This window comes from Falco punctatus (genome assembly GCF_963210335.1).
Source record: "Falco punctatus genome assembly, chromosome: 15".
Lineage (NCBI taxonomy): Eukaryota > Metazoa > Chordata > Aves > Falconiformes > Falconidae > Falco > Falco punctatus.
The window spans coordinates 12,241,204-12,262,402 of NC_137595.1; positions in this window are offsets into that span (position 1 = coordinate 12,241,204).

Below are 21,199 nucleotides of genomic sequence, written 5' to 3' on the forward strand. Positions count from 1 at the left end.
GAAAGGTGATGATGAACAAAAGCAAAAGCAAACAAACTTGAAAATAGTTTACAATTTTGTACAAACCATTATAAATACTAACAACAAATGTTTTTAAAAATGGTCCATACCAGTGCCAAATAATGTAATGTGTACATTAATTTATTCTCTTTTTTTTTAAAAAAAAAAGGTGTTAAAACACAAAACCATTTCTTTTTTAACAAATGCTGTATGTGGACATAAATGTACTTGAACGCTGTTAACTATTAATCAGTTAGGAGTCCTTCTTGGCTTTTGGGTTTGCTTTTTTTTTTTTTTTTTTTCCTACCCAGAACAAAAGTAACACTTATAAAATACAGCCTGTAAAGAAGAAATAGTCAACTTTTTCTCTGATGGTTTCAATGTTCTTACATGTTTTTGTTTTCAAGGCACTGTCTTTAGGCCAAATCTGTGTTACTGGCCTCTGAAAAGCAGATCAGCCTTACCATCCAGAGCACTCAAACTTGTCCTTAACTTTGATCGTAACTGTAGCGATGCCATTTGACATGTGTGTCCCAAGGTCTTTGCTAGGACTTAAGCAAAGTGTTCTGCACGTCCAAGCATTCTGCCGCGATGAGCCAATAACTGGGATACACACAAGCTCTATGACACCACCTAGAAAAGAGGGGAAAATTAGATTAGAGTAAATCTTACTTTATTCTTCCACCATAAGGTGCGTAACTTACCCTAAGTTTGAGGAAAAAAGAGCAGAGGTTACATTTTCAGTGGTTCTTCAGCCCTATTTCCACAAGCAAATAAAGTGCTCAAGCACTTCCAGACTTCGCCATGCCGACCAAAAGTGGATTAGACAGGACCATGCTCAGAAACGACTGATGCACTTAGAGCAAAGCGTATTTCATGTTAATAGGCTGAGTCTTAAGCTCCCAAATTTCTTTTTAGAAGTTTAAAAGTCTTGGCCTTTTGAAGTCATCTAGAAGTTTTTTGGATGTGCAAATAAGGCTGGCTGGACAGCCGTTGCAGAGTGGGTGAGTGTGCTGAGCAGCCAAGGTGCCGCAGCCTGTCAGCATTGCTCAGCGAGGGACTGTGGGGACACGAGGGTGCTGGTAGGGAGGTGGGACACATGGTCAGCTGTAGCTGCAGGTAGAAGGAGGGAGCTGACTTTGAATCCCCACTTCTTTGTGGTGTAATTTGATGTTACCACCCCAAAATCCCTCACTACAACTGCACTGGGTGTCCATCTTCCATCCAGGCTGCATTCTTCACAGTTTGGTCTGCTCCACACCTCCACGGCTTTACACTGTAAGCATACATCCAAGGATTAAAAATACAGGGAAACTAAGTGGTGCAGGGCTGCTGGTGGGCTGCTGGAAGTCTGCTTGCAACTGATGGGACCATCCTTGCATCCCTGAAGCAGAGAGATGCTCTCTTTCCCACGCTCAGGCAGGAAAATAGGAAAATTTACACTGCCCGATACGCTCCAGGTAGGCATTCAGGTATCTGGATCTCTTCTCGGCTGGGACCTACTGCCAGCTGGATCACTGTGGGTGCTAGGATGAAAAGTCAGGAAAAAAATGATGCTAGGAGCTACATTCAGCACTCAACACATGAAATCCAGTCCTTGTTCCCCTCTCCAACACCAACCGAGGCCACCACCCGTCCAGCAGACTGATTGTATGATACCTGGCAGGTGATGGAGAAGAGAGTTTCTTTTTTTCTTTGGATTTTTTTTTTCACTGAAGCCTATATATAATATAAAAACATTACCTTGCTTTCATCAAATATGAGAATTCATCTTTTAGCTCTCCTCACCAGCCATTGGGACACTTCTTGTCTTTAAAAGCTCCACAGCCCTGCTGAGCTGAGAGGATGCCCTTTCCTGGCAAAGCCGCAGTGGTGGGGAGGCCCTGGGAGCGCTGCTGCCCGCTCCCCTTGGGCTTCCTTCCCACTGACCCCATATTTGCTTAAAGCTGAAATTTTTCATAACCTAACACACGAGCTAGATTTCCAGTTCTCAGTCCTGGATGCCCAAACTCTTGAGAGTCTCAGCCTCGCTAAAATCATAGATGAAAGCTAAAGAGGATTTTCACCCCAATAGAAATAGCAAAAGTCAATTATTTGGTAGCTTTAAAAGAGAAATAGCAAGTGGATAGTGTCTGCTGTGTTTATATAATGGGAGAACAGAGCGGAGGAGAGCAGCACAATGGAAATCTTTTCAAGCTGTGATGGTGAGTTACAGTTTCTGCTAACCTGCCACTCCAGAGAGCTTCTGTGATGCTCTTTTTCCTCCTGCCTTCATTTTATTAAAGAGATAACTGTGTTTATGTTTAGCTGCTGGAAAAACTCCTCATCTTGCCATCTCATTTAATTTAAAGTGAGATTTTAGCCCTGTCAATCTCACTTTACCTTCCTGTTCTTGTCTGTTTAATCTGTTGTCCCCTGGGTTTCCATGGCGAGATCTCATACTGCAACAGGGCAAAAGCTTTAATGATTTCTTTTAGTCGTAGTTTGGGACAAGGTGCTAATAACCACTTCACACCCATAGACAATCTTCAGGGTTGACACCTGCCCAAGATAACTACCCTCTGTCCTTTTATGAAGAATATTTTGTCTAGATTAGAATTTCAGCAATTCTGCTGTATTAATCCATATCTTCAGTAAGCGGCACCAGTACATAACCAAACACCCTGGAAGCCCAGATAGGGCAGGATTACACTGTGTGCAGCAACAAACACCCTATTAAATCAATACCTGCCCACCTCTGTTACGGGGTACTGAAAGGAAATTTTTGTTAGTAACAGCAGGGATATTGTTATAATTAATGGTGCTAGTAAACTTATGGAATATTCAAATAATGATAGAGCTCCACATTTTCAAAAGTCCTTAAGTGATTAAAGCATCCAAGTTCCTCTGACTTCAATGGCTTGGGCATTTAAGTTGTGTAACAGTAATATCCAAAGTGATATGCAAAGTTTGTATAAACATTAATAGCATGTTTAGATTGGTTTATTTTGGGAATTCTCTTGCTGTTGGAAAAAAAAAATCCTCAAGATCAGTTTGTATAACAGCATGCAAGAATATCAATACAATCCCTCCTAACTCTATTTGCAGGAAATACCACTGCAGATCAGCCTCCAAAAGTTTGGAAGGTAGCAACAAGGCAGAGTTTAGTGCATTGCTCTGCCAACTATCATGCATTAAAGCGAATATATAACCCCCTTAAATTTGAGAAAGAACAGAGATTCTAAAAAAAAAAAAGATTTCTTTTGGAAATTTCAAACTAATGTCTTTAATGCATGTGAAATATTCAGTGTGAAAAAAGTTTCATTTTTCGTTGATGTATCTTTGGAGCATTTTGTGTCCAAGAATAAATTATGTTTTGACCTGTATCAACACAATTTTCATTGACTAATTTCAGGCAGGCAGAGACAGGAGGGAAATACAGAAAAAGAAAAATTGAGAGCAAAATGGATACTAAAGCTTAAATGAAATAAAGTATTTTATTTCAAGGCAGCTGAAAAGCATTTCATTCAAATCACCATGATTTCACTTTTTTTTTTTTTTTTTTTTTTTTTACTGTTTTTGGAAAAATACAGATTTCTGAAGGGAAAAGAAGGGGGAAAAAAAGAAAAGAACAACACACATTTTCCAGCCAGTTGTCTTGTGAAGTTTCATCTAATAGACCCTGTGCTGAAAAACCCTTGCAAGTCACTCTCTGCCTGGCAAGTAGAAGAAGCTGAGCCAACTCAGCTGCCACCCAAACACGTGGTTTGAGGGAGCCTAGACATTTTGTGCTTGCTGTTTAGATCATGTGGCTTTCCCCCAGACAATACACTTCTCCAAATGAGGGTGACGCAGAAGCAGCTGTCTAAATCGGGCACTGTGTCAACAGTTTAAATATTAACTGGTCCATGTGGTCTCACCAGCCCGTGGGAAATGGAGTATCAGCCAGAGGATTCAACCTTGAATCCTGCTCGTGGACTTTTTCCCCCAAACAGAACTATTCAGTCACAAACAGTCTGGAGACAGCCCACATGCCTTTCCTAAAGCCCCCTCTGTCACTCCGTTTCTTACACAAAAGGGCTACGCAGGCAGACAGGACTTTTCCATGACTGCAGGGTCTGTTTGGGCAGGCTGCTGCTAACACAAGGCGATAGTAACTCGGCATCCCAGGACTTGTCTGCTGAAGGGATGAAGGCTCCTTCTCCATGAAACTGAGGGCCTATTACCTCCAAAACAGGTAGGTTTGAGGTCTTTGGCTACTTGGCCAAAAAACCCAAACCATAAAACCTGCTTCCTCGAAACCACCAGAAGCTAATGGGCTTGAGGCCAAACAACCCAGCAACAGATATTGCTGACAAGCATCATGTCAGGGTCTGCACCATCTTTGGCTTATGGGGTCACCTAAGTTTTGACATCATACTAAGCACAGTGCAGGAGTCTGGCCTTGCAGTAGTGAAGGCCTATGAAACCAAGGTCTGTAGCTGGAAAAATAGTCTCCAGAGGAGTTCCTCATTAAAAATGTGATTTATACAAGCTGTTATGGACAGTGGTTTTGCATGATCATCTCAGTTTTAGGACTGAAAATTCACCTCTGTAGCCTGTATGTTAAATATCGCTCTCATTTGTGTTGTGTATTTACAGGTCAGGTCGTAAATCAGGATTTAGAGCTCCCTAAAGCTTTTTATACTGTGTCAAGGAAGGTTCTGGCTTCAGCCTGTATCCAACTACATGGAAAAAAGATTTCATCCCTTTCCCCGTACTTGCCCTCATGGGACAACAGAAGAGTTCAGTGTCAGCACTCACACTACTCTCCTAGGAGGTGTTGTCAGGTAAACATGCAAGACCAATTAGAAACTGTAAGTCATTGAAGTAAGAAGCAGTATCAGCAGATATGGCAGATACGAGGCTGTATTCCTTACGCTCTGTGTCTAACATCTCTGCTGTGCAAGCCCTCAGGAAAGAACTCTCCCCATGCAGAAGAAGCCAGCATTTTGGTGGCATGATACAGAGCTCACAGCAGTACTGCTTTGAGATGGCCCATCTACCATGTACCTGATCCCACTGGGTAGATCCATCCTCACCCACCCACATCCTCACACTGTATATTCTTTCACTCTGTGGGTTTACTGGTGAATGATGAGTACATTTTCAACTGGATTCATCTCTCAGTTGCTATGTGGAGATGCACCCTCCTCGGGGAGCTGTGAAGATCACAACAGGAGTTGCTGCCCAGTTTGTTAAAACACTGGGTTTAAAGATGGGTGCTGCAGGTACAGATGGAGCCTTTTGTTAGGAGAGGGGCAGAAAGTCAGCACTCTGCTGAGCGCTGCCAGTCACACTCCTTCTGGAGCAGGAACCACTCCGGTGTCTCAGCTCTGCACCTGGATGCCATCACCATCTGACAAAGACATCCCTCCACTGCCCTGCACCTGCAGGAAGAGCTGCTGGCAAGCTGGTTCTTCTATTTAACATGGGATGACCACAGAGGATGCACAAATACTATTGCATATTTCTATTTCTAGTCTCCGTTCCTTTTCCTAAAGGCAAGCTCTTTTGTTTTTTTCCTAAAGTTTGAGCCAAATCCATTCTGCCATTTTGAAGTCAGATGAGTGAAAATGAGCCAACTTTAAATCAGAGTTGCCAACTGGTTTAATTTAATTTGGTGAATTAATCATGAGCCTAGTTCTAAGTCCTTCTTCAAAAAAACAACAACATGTTCTTCAATTCATGGGAATACATCCAGGACTCTGTTTGCATTTAAAAACAAAAAGTAACTTTCTGTCATGGAAACAAGCTCTCATAGATGTGGCTGCTGGAGCCTGTTATCAGAAGATAAATTAAAGGAATCTGCCATTGAATGTTTATTAATCAGGTAATAGGTTTCAAGTCAAAATCAAGATTTTGGAGAACTGAAAAGGCAAATAACTAATGATTATTGAATATTTGTGTCTGACGGTATTTCTGTACCCAATCCAAAATCTCCTGAGCTCCCTTCCCCTGCAACATACAAATGTGTGTATACCATCCCTAACCCCACAGAAGAATTTAACTTTCTTATATGGGACTTTTGCACCACTGCTTCTTATCAGCTTTACTGGACAAAGGAAAAAACATAATTTATGCAGTGCAAGCAAAGGTGGAATAGAAGTATGTGACTGCTCATTTTACATTTTGTTGGATAAAGTTTCCACCTGGCTTCATGTTATGAAACAGCGATGATGATTCACACTACAGGAGCAAGTGAATGCCCCAGGAGGTACGTAAGCAAAGCAAGAGGAAGCACCCAAGAACGGTATAAACAATAAAACCAGAAATGCAGAGTTCGGTTCTCCAGATCCCCTGGTGCAGCACCCCATCCACTGGAGCAGAGAGCATTTAGCATCTTGATGGGGAATTTACAAGAGTTCCTGCTGCAGAGGAGAACTTGGTGCCCCTCCAGTGATGGTTCAGAAAGATGAGACAGGACTGTCATCCCAATCAGCTGATGTTATTTTTTGGTAGAGCTGTCCAGCTGGAGTGGGGGGAAGCATTGCACTGTCCTTGGAGGCAGGATAAGATACCTGCTGTGTGACTTAGAGAGAAATTCCTACAACCTCTTACGACAATGTGAGTGCTGTATTGGCAGAAGCTGTTGTGCACCCTGGGTCGCTGTAATCATATAAAAAGGTTGTCCACACAAGGGTGTCAAGAAGGATAAAAGAGAAGCGGATGTTTCACCCATCTTCTCAGTGCCCTACAAATCTGCACACATATCGACCTATTTGCCACAATGCAAAGTTCCTAGACAAAGTCAAGCTGAGGTACTGGGACAGTGAAAAGCATCTTCTTCACAGACCTTAGAGGTGAGTGGACAGTGTTTTACAGAAGAGGATCCTTTCCCTGAAAACGTCCTCAGATCACCACTTTGACATCATTCCTTTTGGCAGAGAGTGGGGTGATGTGTAGACAGACAAAAGGAAGATGAAACTGCTCACCACTGAGGGATTCTTTTGCAGTCTCCCCTCAAACATGTGCCTAGAACCTCTTCTTAAAGGTCATTCACAGGAAAATCCCCTTCCATATGCAGCTCTCCAGAGCTTGCTAGATGTTCCTATATGGCTCATAAATCATAGAGGCAGCTGTTACCATCAGCATTTTCCTTCTCGCTTGAAATAGTAGCAGCCGCGGCAGCTGCTGAGTCTGAAGTTAATTTCCTAAATTAACCTGAGAGTATCCCACAGTCCCAGGACAGCAACCCTACCTGCTCCATGCATCTTCCTGGGACAGACAAAGGCTGCAGCCTCAGCAGTTCTGCAAGCTTTCCAGGAGGAGAAGAAAATGTTAGGAGGAGGAAACCTCAGCTGGTTAAGTGTTTCAGCCAGAAGGCAAACGAAGACAGGATGCATTATACAAAGGCAAAACACAGAGCAGAAATAAAAATGAGAGGAGAGAGGCTCCTAAGAGTATGCATGAAACAAAGAAGGGCAGGCACAGTTATCAGTTATACTTAGAAAAGAAAGAAATAAGGAGTAAGACTGGGGCTGAAGGGACTGGGTACCAGTGACAGCTAACGGGGTCACAGTGGCCAGAGTCCCTTGGCAGGTTGAATAGCTTTGTTTTGTTTAACGTGCTGTGAATTTTTCAATACCATGGTGGATTCTCACACACACAGAGCAAATTTACCCATGAAGATTTGTCTTTGCTCTCTTTTGTGCCTCTGGGGTGCGGCAGCTTCCAATGAGCCCAGTCCTGCACCTCCTCATTGCAGCTGTAGGGACTGAGCCATGCAGCTTATTGTCATGTTCTGCCTTTGCTCTGCTCCTTTTACCAACACACCTTCATTTCCACCTCATCTTGACGCAAGAGACATTAAAGCCAAAGAGAGAAAGGAGGAAAAGTGGCTTTCCTCTCTTTTTTGGCAAGTGTTTGAAGCTGCTGTGCTAGCCTGGTGAGCCGCAGAAGGTGCTGGGCCTTGCCCCTGCAGCAGGCTGCGTGCTGGGGGGGCAGCAGGCAAACCCCCCCAAAGCAAACCAGGCACCTGCAGGGGATGCACACCTGAGTCAGGCTGTTTGCTGTCCTGTGTCAGGGCCCTGCCTGCACTAACAGGCTTTAATTAGCCTGAACAGCTTCACATGGGACTTAGTCCTGGTCTGAACTGTGCTGCTGGTGGGGCTGTGCTTGGCTCTGTCCTGGCTTGCTGGCGGGATTGGCGTTGGATTTGTCTCTTTGCCTTATGTTTGTCCCACAGTTACTGGGCTGTCAGTTGATCTTGTTACTGGTCCTGCTCTGCTTGGGTGCTGTGATTGCCTTTGTCACAACTTATGGAGCATCTTTGCTTTTGCTGCTTCCCATCATTGCAGAAGATCTAGTGGTATTTGGTAGCAGGACTGCTGGGACAACTCACTTTAAAAAGGTAAAATCTGAGACAGCCAAAACACATGTGATGAAAGCCCTGCCCTCTGAGGCTGGGATGCAAGGAGCCCTGAGCTCTAGGAGAAGGGATGGGGTGGCAGAAGCTCTCTAAGGAAACCTTGAAGTGTGCAAGGGACTTCCTGAGATGTGTTGTGTCCTCCATGGTGCCCAGTACTTCAGAGTTCAGGTTTGCACAGTGTGTTTCTTTATATCAAAACCATTGAGATCTGTGGTCTTCTTGCTCATGAAGTTGTGGAAAACATGAAGGCAGTGGACATTGTTAAATGCCGTGCGTAACGCCTGCAGGTACTGCACCTGGGTGGTCAGGGCCTGGAATGGCAGGCAAATGCATTTGCTAACGTAGATGAATGAATGGTGATCTCCAGTAACTGATCTGGGTTTCTGTCCCTAGAAGCACAACTGTTAAAACCCACGTTAAAAAAATAGACTTAAAACTCATTACCTACCTGGGGTTTGTATTTCTCTTTTAAGGCTGATATAATGAAATGATTTATTTCTGTAAGTACGTAGCAAGAGGGAAGGAAGGTGGCTGAGAGACACCAGAGCAAATAGAGCAGGCTCCCTTTGATCACCAAATTATGCCTGATTTCCTTGCCCCAGCTGTGCTCGCTGGGCAGTCCTGTCCTCCTGCCTAATCAGGAGGTGAGGGATCAATACTGCCAAATGTCTGGGCTGCTCCTTGGCTCTTCATAGACAAACAGCTCTTTTCAGAGACCTTGGCAGAAAGGCTTAAAGAGCTGGTCTCCTGGATGTGGTTACTTCGTAGTGTGCACAGTGAAAATCTGTGTGATTTGCTGGTCTGTGGAGTCAGAAGCCTGGGCAGTAGAAGTGGCCTCTCCCTGAGCATCTCAGGATTTACCCTGCCAGGTCCCTCACTCTGCTTAGTGGGGAGATGTGCAGATGCTTTTATTTTCTCCTTTCTCAGCAAGCTTCTTTGGTCAGAACTTTTTCTATATGGTGCATGGGGTGATCTTGCGATATTCCCACAGGTGAGGAGTTTCCCTGAACACAAAGCCAAAAAGGCCTTAAAAGCAGGCAATAGAAGAGCAGAGGGGTATTGAGTTTGCTGCCTTCTTACTACCATTTCCCAGTCCTTTCCTAGGCGCAAGGTCAAACCCACTGCCTACCTGTTGCTGGAGAGCATGCTCTGGGAATGCAGTCTATGACCTCTACCTCATGCGATAGCGAACATTTTGTTACCCATGTAAACTGGAAAGCCATCAAAATGGGAGGGGTGGAACAACCTGATATGTCCTCCCCACCCTAGAGATGTTGGATCTCCTGCTTCAGACCCCTTTGGGTAGCAGACGGAGCTGAGTGGGCCCACATCCTGGCTGCAGCTGCTGAACATATGTTGGGATCGGGATTTTTCCTCCTGCCCCATTCCTGTAAGATTACTCCGTTTCTTTATTTGTTTTCTTCCTACGGGACTAAAAAACCAATTAAGCCTTCTGTATGAAATGTCTGATTCAGTGTAAAGCCATACACTCTTCATCTCCCACCCTCCTGTGAGAAGTGCTTTTTCACTTTGACTAACAAAAAGTACTGTGTTTGTGTGAGCACAGCCCTACTTACAGGAGGAAATGAAAATTCAGCATTGCTCACAGTTTCAGGCTCTGGTATTCTTTAACTCGATGTACTAAACACAGAGTCTCTGAGCCATCCTTTCTACAGAAAGGGGGTATGTTTGAAGTGCATGTTTGACCACACCAGACCCAGTCCTGCGTGCGGCTGAGCACCCGCAGAACTAGAAGTGGCAGAGCCGAGGTGACATTGTGCATCCCTTGTCCTATGGAGTGGTGATGACCAGGGCCAGCTTCTCCCCTGGTTGCTGGTGTCAGCTGTGCTGCACCAGCCCCTTTGCACCCAGCTGCAGGACTTGAGAGGGATGTGTGCTAGAGAAGAGCTGAGTTCTTATATCTACTTATACTTTTGCTTCCAAGAATCGCTCTTAAGTAAAGAACACTTTGATTAAAAGAACTAATTTACAAAGCAATGAAAAACAAAGAAAACCCTTCTGTAAGTTCTGTACAACAGCCACAGCACCTCATTGCTTCTAAGCTCAAAAGACCAATTTGACATTTCATGCTGCCTCCTGTGCTGAAGCAACAGGAATAATGGGCACCAGAAAGGTCGTGCAAACCTTCAGTCACCTGGGTCCTTCAACAACCAGCTCCTCCTGAGTAGGGCCATGGTTACCACAGAACATCTTGCCATGAAGCAGTGGGGTCCCAGTCATTCTGCTCTTCAGATTCCACTTTAGAGGGAGTTTTCCATGTAATGTCACATTAGACTTACAGCTCCTATCTGCCTCTCTACTGTCGTCTTTAATACTTGTGTTACAGGGCTCCGTACTAGTCTCTCAGTTTTCCTACTTCTTTTTCTTCTTGATGTCTGTCCCAGCTTTCTCAGGACCTTCAAAAAGAATTGCCAGTCTCAAAGCTGAAGGTCTGCACCTTCATCCTGCTTTGATAAGTGATGTTGCTTGGCATCTTTAGGACCTGATGCAGAGACAATAACGTAAAGGGTCTGAAGCAGCGTGTACAGCTGTGGTTCTCTTCACACATCCCCTTCTGCACTGTTCTGGTATAAGTGTGATCCAACACCGTGTGTCCTTCCACACACAGTGTTGCTTTAGTGATGTTGATTCAACTGGTAACAAATGTCTCCGGTTTTGGTCTCTGTTGTGATTTTACCTTGGGTGTTTGTGGCTGGAAGGAGAGCATAACAGGTTCAGAGAGTCCCTGTGATTAGAGGTGTAACTGGTAGCAATATGTGGTGTAGGGGGTGGAAAAAGTGGACTGATCATTTCAGAAGATCAACACTGTATCTGTGCTAAATACTGGAAAGAGGAGCCCCTTCTGGGGAAGACTGCGGAGAAGCTGCTTACTGAGAGTCTTATCTATTTGTGTACACAGCTCTGCACATCTTGATCTGGAGCTAAAGCCCCAGCAAGTCTGAATCCGCGGCTTGGTGTGAGTCTGCTGTGCTCAGCGCTGAGGCTGGGCTGTGCACCCTGTGTGTTTTTTTTCACAGAGGATCGAGAACTCTTCTTGGGTCTGTGTACTCCCTGATTTAATTTGATTCTAATTTATTTTTACAGTAATAGAATGAGAGGCAGAATTGCAACAGAGGAAATCCTATCAGATAAAAGGAAGAAATTTCCATAGGGAAGGCAGTCATCAAAACACAGGCCCAGTAGGCCGTGGGATCTCTGTACTTGGAGATACTCGTTATTTGACTGGACAGACCTGAGGACCTACGCTAACCTCAAAGGTGGTCCTGCTTTGGTCAGGGTTTAGACCAGCGACCTGCACAGCTCACTTCCCACCTGAGTTATTCTGGGATGTTGTGAACCCTGTGTTGGCTTTTGCCTTGTTTTCACGGGCTCCTCAGCCCACACCACCAGCCTTCAGTGCTGGGCATGTCCCTGGCACCACAAGATCTAAGGGCACGGCCCTGACCAGGGGAGAGAGCTCCAGTGTGCAGATATTACTTTGGAATAGGATTCAGTGAAGCAAACTGATTTGGGTGGAGGAGAGTAAAAATAAAGCACTGCCTTTATCAGTGGGCTGTGCCCAGAGGCCAAGAAATTAAACCAGAAACACACACAAGTGTTGGGATGGAGAGTGACTTAATCAGCCAGAATTAGCTGTGGGGTTTGTCACTTCAGCTTTTTGTGTTTGGACTGATTACAATTGAAATGCAAAGATCTAACTGCTTAACTGCTCCGTGCTAATTGGGAGATCTGTGTGATTTCTTTTCCCTTTCTCCTCAAATTTATTTTAAGGCTTTGTTTCCAGTGCAGAAGGTACGGCAAACACAAGGATGCGAAATGAGGGAGAGAGGTGGGAAATACCAAATCAAAACTGTGCGGGCAGTTCTTCCAGAGCTGGGGAAGGAGGGAAGCATGGGGCCTTCCCAGCATAGGGAGCAAATCTTTGCAAAGGGATCCAGTCCTCCTGCTTTCCTCTCCTCTGCTTACTTTTCAAGCTCTGGTCCAACAGTTCTGGGATTTAATTGAACAAGATGAGTTAGTCAGGAATTTGTATGTTTTTGCAGCTACTGTGTGGGCTGGGACAAAGCACCGCTCCTCAGAGCAACCAGGGACCTTTTCTTTACTGATGGGTGCTTCTCAATGGTGAGGTCCCTGATTTTTGGAGAGGGCAGCTGAAGAGCTATGACACCAGTCTTTTCTTGTACTCTCATAGAAGCAACTAACAGCCCATGGTTTGCATTCCTGAGGTAGATGTGAGTAGCAATTAGCACACCCACATAGCTGTCCAAATCAGCATGATGCTGCTTGTGCCTGGAAGGGGGAATCCTGCTCAGGTTACCTCAGTGAACAGTGAAAGGTCTCAGACGTGCAAGAGATCAGTGGAGACTTCTTCCTGGTGTCTGGGGAAGAGTCTTGAACATTGTGTCACTGCAGTTAGTGATGGGGCCAGTCCACAAGTCCAGCGGGTATACTTCTGCTCCTGATGCCAGCTCTGCTTTGAACCACACTTAAGCATCCAGCAGGGACCAGCTCTGTGGTGGGGTCAGGATTCAGGGGCACTATTGTGTCAAGTGCCATTATGGGCAAATGCAGCTATCCTGCCCAAAATCAGCATTGCCAACTCTGCTTCACTGAAAGCTGTGTGGTCAGCAATGAAGGGAAGTTGTGCAAAATCACTGTCATCTGCTGAATTCATCTTTTAGGCATCTGAATGCTGCTTGGTAGCCTTTTGCTTCTGCCCATCTCAGCCCCTTGACATGGTGATATATTACCCTTTCCTTTTTGATGGAGAGCTGAGGCCTAGAGCACACCCGGAATCCAACGAGGTGGCTGCAGTACGGCAGGGAGCAGAGCTAGCGAGAGCCTTGGTAACCCCTGTGTCAGAGGCAGGGGGTTTGCAAAGTGAGAGTTGGGGTGCAGCAAGTCACAGGCTGCTCCACCAGCCACTCGGGAGGCCAAATGGTCCTGGAGAGCCCCTCGGAGGAGGAGGGTTATAGACATCCACTACAGACTTCATGACAGGCTCTAGAGGAGGGGGAGGCGTTTCACATGCTCAGTATCTTCTTACTGGGAAGTAGCTGCAGCACTTAACAAATTAAAACCCCATCTGAAATTCCACTTCCCTGGACAGGCTGCCCATGTGCTGTGGGGCTGGGGTGGATGACCAGGAAGTGTCTGTCTCCAGCTGGAGTCCAGGGGTGGCTCTGAGAGGGTAGGGAGGAGGTGAATCCCTCCCCAGGGACATGCAGAGGAGAGCGAGCGAGGGTTGTGTCGGGGCTGTGCTGCCTGTGCCATGGCCAGGGCCTGTGGGACCCCTCTGTCCCTAACGAGCCCTTCTCATGCCCAGCCAAGCACGTCAGCAGAGCAGCCCCATCCCCAAGGAAAGGGAGGATGGGTCCAGGGGCTCTGCCGCAAAGTACCCAGTGATGCAGCTCCTGCTTTCGCTCCATTGGTCTCCAGGGATGGGCAGCTGTGTGTGAAACATGTTCATCTTTTTTTCATCAATTCAGCAAGAATTACCACCGGGAAGGGAGGAAAGGGAAAGGAAAATATCTTCTGATCCAGAGGCTGAGTGAGGTGGGGAGGCAAGCAGAGCTGTGGAGGGGGGGGGGGGGCGGGGGGCAACTGAGGCAGCCTGTAGCTGTTAGAGCAGAGGTACTGCGAACCCACTGGCTGTTGAGTGTGATGGTCTTTCCTCCTCCATTGCCCATGCTTCTCCCTGTTCTCCTGCAGGCTGAGCTTGCCTCACACGTGGGATACAGGAGCTCACCACCCCAAATCCTGAGCTGCCTGTCAGCTGCCGCAGGGATGGCTGCGTGCGTGAAGCTCCCCAGGGTGGGCTGTGGTGGTGTGTGTGGCCTGGCCAAGCCACACAACGACCCTGTTCAGAACTAGGTCCACCTGTGTCTCTACCCATTAACTCTTCCTTGGCTGGGTTTCTGCCTGTCAGCACATCCCTGTCCTGCCCATGTGCCGTGAGCTGGAGGCACTCACCGCTGAGCACAACGTGTTAATGTGCCTCGTACTGAAAGGAGGAGCAGTTGCCTCTGAGTCACATCATCACATTCCTATCATTTTCCTTGCTTGGGGATGGTGGGGGACTAGTACTTTCATGTTCAGGAATCGAGACGGTGGGCGCTGGCATCAGCTTTTCAGTATTTTTTTGTTGTTTAGCAGCTGGCACCCTGGGGTCTGAGGTACCCAAGGAAGGGGCTATGCTACTCCAGCACAGAGGGCAGGACCAGCATTGAGTCTTTTCCTGTTGATGGGGATGATGGCCAAAACCCAGCTGCAGATGTTGGCTCTGGCACATGCATGCTGAGGACTGGTAATTCGTTTCAGATATGGAAGCATTTTCTATCCCTCATGGTACCTGAGCACTCAGGGAGCAGTGCAACCATGAATTGGGTCGTAGGTTTTTCCTTGCTGCTGCTACTCAGCAGATCCTACCCTACTTCAGACTTGGAAACAGCCTGTGTGAGGCCAGGGAATGGTTTTCTTCTCTTCCTACCTAAGCTTCCCAAACAGCTGGGAATTTGGCTTGAAATAAAAGCATGTCAGCAGCATTACCAAGTCACCTGGTTGAGAGCAGCCTTGCGTGGTGAAGGTACTTCAACACAGGAAGACTAGGCAACCAGCCCAGTGCTAGCATCACACTGGGCTCTGTAGAGATGTCTTCCCTTCGGAAGGAGCAAGAAAAATTAAACCACTTCTGCAGACGCTTGTTTGTATTGAGGCACCCTGTATGGATGCTAGCCCTGTTTTTTTGAGTGGTGAGGGAAGGGAAGGAAATACTGTTCAGTGCTTAGTGTTCAGTAATATAATGTGGGAAGGCAGGAGGGCAGAGCTGGGGTAAGGAGGAGACACTGGGGCCACTCTTATGGGCTAGACCAATGTACAGCTGGGATGTTCTACTGGATGTCCCCAAGCTCTGGAGCACCAAGTACCTAAGTGTGTTTATAAGGGAAACCTAATGTGCCAGCTCCTAAAGACCAGTCTGAGAACATCCCAGCCTGCACAAATGCAGAGAGAACTGCATTCAGAGATAACACTTTTTGCATAGTGGAAAGTGCTGTTAATGGCTGTATTCATAAGTGCTGTGGAGCAGAAGAGAGAGGGAGCCGCTTTCCCCAAAATGAAGGTGAAACTGGAATTCCAGTTAATGGCTCTAGAGGGTGTCTTCTGACCACAGCAGGTCTATGGGACTTCTCCTTGCATGGGCTCATTCCTTCCCTTGAAAGCCATTGGGGCAGTTGGATGGCGTTGACCCCTTATATCCCACTGCTATCCAGTGGGATAAGCAACATGAGCCACCAAGCGCTTGGTTGTGTTTGGAAAGAATTTGGGAGCATCCCCAGAAGCCAAACAGTGTCTCTGTCATGAGGCCTTGAAGTCTGCTGTTCCTGGCACTGAGATGCTTCTGGAGCCAGGAGGGAGAATAACTGCTCAAAGAAAAAGTCAGTTTTCTTGTTCTCCTGACAAATGAATTTAAATTGAAACAGAATTTCGAGTGAAGCTGATGATAGTGGTGCTATTTTAATCCATCTGTGTCTCCCTTGCCTCAGCATCAGTGCCGACGTCAAAGGCTCCTCAGCCAGGAAAGACCCTGGTCGGATCTCCTGGAAGCTGGCACTCGGCAGCGGCGCGGGAGGATTGCCGTGCGCAGACAGCTGCAGCCCTGTCTCTGCTAATTGGCTCCGTTCCTCTGGATGGAGCACTGAGTCCTCCGCAACTGAGCATAAAACATGCTGAGGAAGTTTCCTCCTGCAACAACAAATCTCAAACCCATATAGCCTTAATAAATAAATAAGGTCCATGTTCTGCTCCCACATGCCACTGTGGAAATCCAGAATGGATGTATTCCAATGATACCGGTGTCAGGGAGAGCTGCATTTAGCCTGAATGGCTGAGGAGGGAAATGGGATGCTTCTGCTCACTGCATTGAAGCATAATTTCCCTTGTGAAGTTTCATAGTGATTCTCTGAAATACAACAAAGGGAAGCTGTGGCTCCTCAGCATCACTTCTTGCTTTAGCTGCCCTTCACTGATTGTACCAGAAGCAATGTGTTACCCGCTTGTCTGAGGTGTGGTGCCATAGGGGAGTATGCCCTTGGGATTGTTAAAGCCAAGCATGTCCCAGGTGGGCTCCCTGACATCAGTGATACCTGTCATGACACAGGGAATAGCAAGATGAGGTACCTACCATGACCGTGGCTGCAGTCCCTTCTGCCTAAATTTGAACCCCGTTTCTGCTGATTCTTGAGAAAAATCTCTTTTTTGCCAGGAATTAGGGCAAAGCCCTCCTTGATCTTTGTGTGAGGCAGAGCAGCTGAACTCATGAAAATTGTAAGGAAGGCAGAGATATTGTTGTTTTGCTGCTTCAGCCTTTTCTTTATCTTGTAACTTGCCTCATTTCAGTTCCACATCGGTTTTTTTGAGCTGAAATGTCTTTTTCCTTGTCCACCCCAAAATGTAGCAGAAGGTTGTTTAAAAAAAAAATAATAAATTAAGTGAAAGCCTTCAAACAACACAAAACAAAAGAAAATAAAGTAAAAGAGTTTCTTTGTAACCAACTTGATGTCAGCATCTGTGGAGATGAAATATTTAGCCTGGGATTCAGTGCTTATCCTTCTGGTGTCAGCTCTAATCTGAGCTGCCACTTAAGAAAATGAACAAACAAACAAAAAATAGTCTAACCTTTTCCCTTATGATGGTAGTCTTGAAGATGTAAATTCAGGACTTAGAATTCGTCATAATGAATTTCTCTGCATATAACAGATTGTTCGGGGGAACTTGTGATGTCCTACCATGGCTTCTGTGGCTCATCTGCACTGTTGCGTCTCTTCCCTCCCCATCCCCAGCTCCCTCTCTCCATGTGCTTATCTCCTTCCCAAATGCCACTGCTGACATGTGCCCTGGGGGAGCAGGAGCTTCAGGCCCTGTGTGGCACCAAGATTTTTACTTCATTATTTTTTTATTTGCTATCACTGCTGCTCTAGCACAGGAATGGATGGCGCTTGGCTCTGGCAGGCGCCAGGGCAAGCGAGTGTGCCTGCAGAGAAGAACAGGACTTTCACTTCTCCAGACCCATGCCAAGCTCCAGGCCAGGCTGCCCTAACACAAACTTAATAATCCATCTTGTAAGGACTCTTTAAATTGACCTTTAAACAATGCCTAATGAAATTCTTTTTAGGGATTTGGTTTTGATTTATTTTTGGCAGCAGTAACAGCCAAAACCCAAATAATATTTTTAGCTTGGCCACCCCAGGAGACCTAACAAATTCAAAAATATTCCTGAAAAGCAAGACAGCAGTGGTCTGCTTTCCCATAAATGCCACAAAAATATTAACCCCAGGAGAAAATTCTCTTTAACGCTAAAAGTGAATACATTTTCAGCCAGAATAGAAGGTGATGTAATAGATTTGACCCTTCTTGCTTGATCTTGCATGAGGCCAGTGCCTTTTTACTAATACACTGCCACTCTGGGGCCTTACCACACCACAATTCAACCTTGCTGTGTCTCAGAAATAATATATCCTTTGCCACAAGGCTGCGAGCCAAGCTGGGGGTGCAGAAGAGCCCACCAGCTCCAGGTTTTGCCCAGCCTGAGAGAACCTTCCATTCCTCTGCTGTTAGCAATGCTGAGGAAGCCTGGCCAGTCTTGCTGGGGTCTGGGGAGGAACCCCCTTCAGATGGCCATCGGTTTTCCATGCCTTAGGCATTGGTGGTAGGGACCATGCAGGCCAACATAGGGCTGCTACCATCACTAGGCCAGATCAGTGTGGCTTTGTCTTGTGAAAAACTGATGAAACAGCAGTGGTGATGGGAAGCCAAGGCAATAACATGCTTTTTTTCCAGCTGAGGATCTTGCACCGATTATTGACATCTTGGGGATAGGTGGTTTGGTCTTTCCTCTGTTCTCCAGGGGATAGATGGGCTCCTTATCTGGAGGCTGGTTTGGAGAGTGTCTTCACCTTCGTCCATATAGGACAGCTGTCCCCACCTCAGAAAAGTCACAGGCTCCCTGGAGGGCTGCCAGCTCTCACTTTGCCCCTCTGCAGTGGTGCTGATGCTGGGCGTCAGCGTGCTCTGTTTGCTTTTAATGACTGCAGCAATGTTCTCGTTGCAGATGAGCCCGTGTGTGTTTAAAGCAGCAAAATGAAATTCCCCCTGACCTCCCTCCCCAGCCAAAAATGAAAGTACAGCAAGGTTGGAGGGGAAACGGCACAGCCAGGTGTCCTGCTTGCTCACCCTGACCAGCAGCGTGATCCCTTCGTCTCTCGTGGAGTTTCTCTGAATTGTTCCTCTGCAGTCAGCCAAGCCCCATCCCACGGGGCTGGGGAGGGAAGAGGCAGGCTGACAGCAGGACAGTGGCAAGGACACAGAGGAGGGAGTACCAGGAGGGGGCTGAGAAGCTGCATGAGGGTGAGATAGCAAGGAAAGGCACCAGAGCAATGGCCATATAACATCTCCATAGACACCCAGCAAAAAGCTCTCAGGCCACCAGCTTGCTGGAGGCACCTAGTGCTAAGGTTGGGCACTTCTCTGCACAGCAGAAAAGGCTTTTTCTCCCCAAACACCAATGTGGCACAGCTCATGGTGCTTGCCCTGCTTGACAACTGCCACCATGTTGGGGTTGGAGCAGTGGGATGTGGTGTCCCCAGGAGGGCAGCCCAGCACAGCAGTGGCCACTGCAGAGCGGGTGATGTGCAGGTACAAGCCTTTCGGAGCAAAGCAGTCTCTATCCTTCACCTTTGTGCAACACTGAGCACGTTTTAGATCTATTTCTTGGTGCTGCCCTAATGCTTCTTGTGGAGCTTCATGTGGGCAATAAGGCAAAAGTAGACCAGTTCCCTGCAGCAAAGGTGCTGTCTAGTCTTCCACCAACTTTCTTCTCTGCCATTATAAACCAAATCCAGGCTGGTATTTGAGATTTGGATCCTGGATTTGGGAGCTTTGCTTTTAACCCACTCACGGCTTTCTCTTTACCTTTGATTCCCGCCACTGGGTAAAACCCGCAGAGCGAATGATGTCTGCCCTCCTTCACTTTTTATTACGAAGCTGAAATTTAGCCTCAGTCGCCCAGCACTTTTGAACTAATGGAGGATGAGCCTCAGGCCACAGGCCTCCAACTTTTCCATTTCCTCTGGAAGTCTAGATATAGGATCCCTTGGGCATATGAATGTAATCATGGCCTTGCCTTACATAGTCCTCGCAGGAAGATAGAGAGAGGTTGTGAGCATCTTGGTGAATTCTTTTCTTTTTATAGTAATCACAGAACAATTCTGTAAGGCCAAAAGTAGATGTGAGACGGGGAAGGTCTCAATAAAATATACATTTTCCAAAAAAAACTGAAAAAAAATGCTCTAAACAAAAAGGTCAATCTTTTTTCCATAAATTTATATCCACTTGTAGCTCAAAATACAGGGCATTTAAAAGATCAACAGGGAAATTAAACACAAAAATTGCCAATACAATGTTTCAGCAGCTCAAATGTGCTTATTTGGTCCATTTTAGAACCTATTTTTCCATTTGAAAATTTCTTCCTCATTTAGGCTGAAAAGATGCATATGAAACATCAAAACCACACCTGAACTGGAAGAATTATTTCCCACTGCTTTGAATGGCTCCTTTCCCAGGCTGTCAGCCACCCACCCAGCTCTTTGCAAAGTCCCTTTGGGCATAAGCAGCCTGCCAGCAACTCATTTCTGCAGTCCCAGGCCTGCAAAATGCTGCTGCTGTGCCTGCAAAAGCAGATCTCTCTCACTGGGATGCCCCAAGAAGCATCTTGCTGATAAGCCACCACTGGCTGCTCCACACGCTCCCTGTGCCCCTGGTCTGCCTGCACCTGCCTGCGGTGCTGAGCTCCTGCCAGCCAAAGGCGTGTGGTGCCAGCGGCTGGCTTTGTGCTGTGATATCCACATCCCTCTCTGGCTATTAACATAGTGTAGTGGCTGTGGCAGTGACGGGAGCTTGAACAGCCCCCCGCAAGGCCAGCAGTGCTGCTTTTAGCCACCCAGCAGAGGACACTGGTGGGATGCTCCTGGTACCCTTCTCCTGAGGCTGAAAGGAAACGTGGCCAGTCAGTACCTGAGTCCTGCTGACCAGGGGAGGCAGGAGTGCAAAGGAGAGATGCAGAGTAGCCATTCCCTTTCTTGGGGCTGCCTATGAAGCCCTGAGACTAGCAATGCTGTCACTGAGGAGCAGGAGGAGGTGCCTTTGGCACCGAAAGCTTGCACAAGGGGTGCCAAAAGAGGGTTTGTGCAGGTGTCTGTCTTGGCTTCAACTGCATGTTACATAAAACTGATGCAACTTTTTCGTGCAGATGAAGCCTCTCCTGGGTAGAAAGGGTATACGAGAGAGGCAGGTTTGGGAGAACAGGAGGAACAGAAAGGGGAGGCTGGGGATCTCTGACTCAGCCCCCATCACTCTGGGAATTTCAGCAGCTGCAAAAAAGCTCCTGCATCTTGGGGAAAAGTGACTTGTAACTCCCCACAGGACCTAACTACGACAAACCCCAGCTGTAGTTGCAGCAGACAAATGTGCCGTACTGAGCCTTGGACCTCTCTTTCCCTTGAGATGTGTGGCTCTTAATGCAAACCTCAGCTGCTCCTTCCCAGCCTCCTTGAGGAAAGCAAACCATTTTCTCACCCCCAGCTTGGCTTATAGAGCAGAAGGGGAAGTCCATATTAGATCGAGCACTGTTTAAACCAGACACCAGGAAAACAGTCCAGGCTAAGCCCTATCCCTGTATTTCTGCTTGCGGTAAACAGCTGACAGCCTGGGCTGGTGGAAGAACATGGGCCAGAT